The following is a 6,000-nucleotide window of genomic DNA, read 5'->3' as shown; positions in this document are numbered from 1 at the left end:
CCAGCCACTTCGTCCAGCTCATCCCGGGGGGTCGCAAGCCAGTGTGGGAGATCACGGCTTGAAGAAGCCAACAACACCACATCATCAATCAGATGAGATATTGAGGTCACCAAACTGGACCCCTTCAACACTTCCGCTGAGCCTTGAAATCGAGTCCATAAAAGTTATGAACAGAATGGGCGACTAAGAGGAGCCTTGGCAGAGACCAACCCTCACCAGAAACAAATCCACCTTACTGCCAGCTATGTGAACCAAACTCTGGCATCAATGATGTATCGACCAAACCGTCCTTAAAAGTGGGTTCCCTCACCATCAGGTTGTGATCTGTTGACAGCTCCGCCCCTCTTTTCAGCTGAGTGTCTAAAACATCCGGCCGCAAAGCCAATGACACAACTACAAAGTTGATCATTGAACTGCGGCCTAGAGTGTCCTAGTGCCAAGTGCACGTAGAGCAGGGACGTGCGGTCAGAGGAGGCAAGAGAGGCCACGCCTCCCCTGCGATCATGAAAAGGGGAAAAAACAAATTCAATTGTTTTATCATAAAGTCATTTTCCTTTTAATTTCAGTAGTTTTGTATCATTTTGAACCAAAATCGCAGAATTTTTATAGTTATTTTAAAACCGAAGACGAGTCGCTCGGAGGAGCGCACGTCCTGCCTTGCCTCCTCTGAGGATTACGTAATCACACGGCTGCCTATGTTGACAGGCTATGCAGTTAGACTGAACTGCTCTCTGTCTCTATGTCCCTGTTTAAGTGTTCAAACACTGTGGGTGTATTAACTAATTTCCATAGTTAAGCTGATGTATATAATATCTAGTGTTTTTTGTCATCTGTCTGGAACGTCGTGTTTCTTTAGATCAGGGGTCCCCAAACTTTTTCCTGTGAGGGCCACATAACCTTTCCCTTCTCTGATGGGGGGCCGGTGTCAGTTTGTAACAGAAAAAGTGTGACGATCGTAGGGGAGCTTAAAAAAATTATTGTTTTCCAGAAAGCCACATATAACCAAATAACGGTTATTTAATAACCCTTTCCAGGTTCTTTACAGAAAAAAAGTCAGGAAACAAATAACACTATTAATGAAATAAATAATAACTAAATAACCCTCTCTGAGTTCTTCACAGAAAAAACTGGAAATATATAATAACTAAATAACTCTCTCTGGGTTCCTCATAGAAAAAAAAGCCATGGAACATTAACTTTCTGTTGTGCCATGCACAATTTTAACAGATAAAAGTTCAGCTCAGTTGTCAGAGCAGAATCTCTCTGACACATATGAGCAGTCTCTTAAAGTTCTTGTGTTCCTTCCTTATAATCCTTTTGTAGGTTCCAGTAGGCTTGTAGACACCGCTGTCTTTTTTGTTAAGGTTTGCTAGCGCGTCATAGTCTGGAGTAAAATTTGTTGTGGCAATTCTTCGGCGAGATCCGAGGTGTTGGTCCGTTTACCTCGATCTGTGACGGGTTGATGTTGACGTTCATGTGGCTGAACGTCACGTCGCGTACGTCGAGCCAAATTGGCCACTCTCTTTTAAACGCTCGGCACTGTGTCCACCTTGCTTTTCCTTGGGCGACTCATTTTAATGGAAGGATTCCAGGGGAAGGTTTGTGGGTGGCTTTAGCGCAAAACTGCATCTGAAAGCTAAGCGCGCGAATTACAAGAATGCTGTCGTCACAGCCCACGCTCTAAATTCGGGACTGATACAAATAGAGCGCGAGTGCGCCATGTCCGTACTACTGAGTACGTACAGTGTACGTCGTACACGCACCGAGCTTTCTGACACGGCTTCCGGTAGTAAATGCGCAGGCGAGCGCTTCCCCATCTACTGGGGAAACGCAGTCATTGCAGGCAAAATGACAACAAAAAAAAAGTTTAATAATACAATTTGTTCAGGGTTGGCGGGCCGGATTAAACGGTCCCGTGGGCCGTATCCGGCCCGCGGGCCGTAGTTTGGTGACCCCTGCTTTAGATGAACAAAACGGCTTTGAAAAGAGACCTTATGGAGGCAACGAAAAAAAGGTTCTCCAGCCTTATGGCAGGGGGTGCTAGTGATCCCGGGATGCTTCATGCGCCCACCTGTAGAATAAGCGGGGGTCCTCCCAATCAAACCCTTCGAGATCTCACTGTCATTGCCCATGTGAGCATTGAAGTCACCCAGCAGAACAATGGATCTCCAGCACTCTCCAGCACTCTTTCCAATGACTCAAAAAATGGTGGGTACTATGAACTGCTGTAAACACAAACAACAGTTTGGACCCATCCGCCCTCACGAAGGTCGAGGGAGCTATCCTCTCGTTCACCGGGGTTAACCCCAAGGTAATCGAGGGGCACACACATGTAACGGGCCTGTTCTGTGCCTCTCACAGTAGGCAACTCCAGAGTGGAAGAGAGTCCAACCACTCGTTAAAGAACTGGCACCAGAGCCCAAACTGTGTGAACTTCTCTGCCTTGCACACCAGCTCGGGCTCTTTCCCTGCCAGAGAGGGGACATTCCACGTCCTTAGAGCTAGCTTCTATAGCCAGACAGACATCGTACCGCCAAGGCCTCCCCCGCCCCCCTCGCACTCCTATGGCCCCTCCCATAGGTGGTGAGCCCATAGGAAAGGGGACCCACATTGCCTTTTCAAATTTAGGCCGGCCACCAGGCGCTCGCCTTAGAGCCCCAGCTGCAGGCCTAGCTCCATAGGGATGCTCCGGCAACCCGTGTCTTGACAAGGGAAAACAAATCCATTGTTAGTATCATGAAAATTCTTTGAACCGTCCTTGGTCTGTGCACTTGATGCACAAACAAGCAAGTACATAATTAATGTCAATGTGAGGCCTTAAAGTGAGAATTTTTTCATTGGGCACCAAATCACTGGCAGCGCCTCAGAGGCTGTCCCAGTACTTTTAATGGCACTAATGCAGAAGGGAGAGGAATTTTTGTTGTGTTTTGATAGCTGTGAGTGTATTTCAGTTCGTTGTCGGCCAGAGATGTGTGATGTGTGGATGAGTGAACAGAAGGCAAAAGGAACGTGATGAAGGGTGAAGTCAGTGAATTCCAGGAAGTTGGGTCGGCTGCTTCATGTTGACTAGCTAGCTCTCTGCTCTTGCAATGTTTATAACTACAGTTTTCACTTGAGTGAAGCTAAGAAAAAATAGATGTGTGAGGAGCATCAGCAACACAATTCCCCACACACATTAGGCTCTAGCCATCCATCCATTTTGTCCTATTCGGGAGCAAAAGGAGCTGATCGTGGCAGAGAGATGATCTACGAACACTCTGAATTGATAATTCACAGGGCACATACTGTAATGTTATGTTCCTTCATCTCTGCCTGTGTGTCTGTCATTTTGTTTCCGAGTTTCATTCTGCATTGGTGGGCGGAGCCTCCTGCACCACACATGCTGACAATGGCTGTTTTCAAATTCACAAGGTGGGTCTTCCAAAGGACAATTCACAGGCTGCGTCTCTCAACGTAGTCGAGGGCTTCTCCTCATGTCGCCTCCATAGTTCGCATCTACCGTGACGCATTTGGACAGACTTAATAGCTGTGTACAAATGAATAGACCCTTCTCCTTGATATCATGTTACCCACAATGCTTGAATCATTCCCGCTTATTTGAGAGCCTGCACACAAAAGCAAAACAAGAAGAGAAGCCTCACGCCTAATTCACACTGACTGTGTAACGCGTATAGGTTGCATTTCCTTGTATGTTTTGCTGGTATAAAGTGATCACGAAAATCTGATAGCCGTCGTGCTCGCCTTCTTTCACACAACTACTTTGTTCCACTCCCCCGACTATAAAATTTAAGAATAACTAAACTAACTAAATTCAGAAATTCTGCTGTAATTTAAAGTGTCAAATGTTACATTGTCAGTTATTTCCTAATGTAAAAAAAGTGTCGTTGGGAGAAAAGCCTTATTTCTTTAAAATTTGCATAAAAGTTAAGAATTTTACTGAACAATTGGAATGTACTTTATATGATATGAATTGGGATATCAGTGTGATTAATATTAAATTTGTATTATTATTAGTAGTAGTTGTAGTAGTAATTTGTCCGTTGGTTTGATTGTATGTGTGAATGGTTGTCCGTCTATATGTGCCTAGCAATTGGCGATTGGTTCAGGATGTACCCCGCCTACTGCTAAAAGACTGCTGGGATAGGCTCCAGCACACCTGCAACATTCGTGAGAATAGGAGGTACGGGAGATTAATGAATGAATGAATGAACTAATGAATGAACGAACAAACAAACGAAGGAGTGAATGAGTGAATGAATGAATGAATGAATGGTGAATGAATGAAAGGTGAATGAATGAATGAATTAATTAATTAATCAATTAATCAATTAATCAATTAATTAAATGATTTTATGAATAGGGAATCTGTGGCAAAATATAATTGAGTTTAATGGTAATTGTGATAACCATCATAATCGCCCAAAACATTCAGTTTGTACAAAGGCATGTACTTAATCTTAAATACTATAATTATACACACAACAGTTATACAATCGCAACTGAATGAAACTGTAGGCGTATTTGTCATCTTAGGTTTGCTGTTGCCCCAAATGTCTGTCTTGAAAGATTTTCATTTTTGCTATTGTTGAATTTGCATTGAATCACTAGTCCAAGACTTGGTCTTAATGAGAGTAGCATCAGAGATAGCCTTTTCTCTGAAATTGTTTCTCGTGATTGAGTAAGAAGAATCGTGGGGAGGCCAGAATTTAACGAGCTGACAGAGTGGTTCAAAACTGGAACAAGTACCCTGTGTGGTGCTTGTGCTCAATAGCTCCAGAGAGGATATTGCCCCCAACTACTGTGAAAGAGGCTCTCCTGAGTCAAGTGACTTTGATGAGTTGCCCCGAGAGCCCAAAGATTCTCTGGCATGGGAATGTCAGATGGAGGTCCTTGTGATGTGAGGAGAGGGTTTGAGCGCAGCCTTTTGTTCATAGTCCCTCTTCAGGCATGCCAAAGACCTACATCATCCCAAATCACTGCTCACAGGATGCTACAACCAACTTCTTCCAGCCTGTCTCAAATGGAATTGTCTTTAGTTCCTCAAAGTCTGTTAATTTTTTCTGCCTGGTTATTTTGTATTTGTATTATTTTATGTATTGATATATGAAAATACAACTGTATTACCGTGGTGGTGGTGGTAGTAGTAGTAATGATAATCATATAATTGTAATAATACAAAGTAGAAACCTTTACAAAACCATGTCGATTCAAACATTTTATATTTCCAAACAAAAGATGAATGAATTTCAGCCTCTCTTGTTTGTAAACTACTTCTTTTTTTTTGCTGAGTGAACAGAGAATACACCGCTGAAATCACACTCAGTAAACATGTGCATCATTATCCATTCATCAGGATGTATTGTTTGTTTACTGTGGCCCCATTTCCAGAGAGCCAAAAACCAAGCCCAGTAGAGAGCGAAGCCATGAACAAAGGCTTTTCTTCTCCACCCGCTTGGGCCTCAGGGACGCTCCCCACTCAGCCGGCACAGAGCCTTTCACCAAGCTTTTGGCCGCTCATGAGTGACAGTTGAATCACCAAGAACCTTTTCTCAAGTACAGGAATTTGTTTATGACATGGTAAAATGTGTTTGAATTAATTTATTTGCAAAAATGCTTTATCAATGTTTTAGAGTGGATTATATATAAACAGTAATTAATCAGGCTCTTCATTTTAGTGACAGTTTACATATGTATTGATAAAATGTGTATCTCACAAGATCGACCAATGCACGTCTTGTTTTTGTTCTGATCATTACAAACTATTTGTGTTGTGTGCTCTATTAAACCATTATAGACTATATCCAGCCCTCTTCACCATCACATCTAGATAGCACAGTGGTTCATGAACATATTTAAAACATAAGGTTAAGGGTTAGGGTAACTCTAACCTAAGTTGAGGTGAAATTTTACAGTGCCTGAATGAGTGTGGTTGTATGGAGTGCCCAGTCCAGCTGCTTTGCTGGGAGGTCTGCCTATTGTTTGAGCCACATAAAGGCAGGA

The sequence above is a fragment of the Syngnathus acus genome, chromosome 9, assembly GCF_901709675.1.
Source record: "Syngnathus acus chromosome 9, fSynAcu1.2, whole genome shotgun sequence".
NCBI lineage: Eukaryota > Metazoa > Chordata > Actinopteri > Syngnathiformes > Syngnathidae > Syngnathus > Syngnathus acus.
This window is presented reverse-complemented; position numbering follows the sequence as displayed.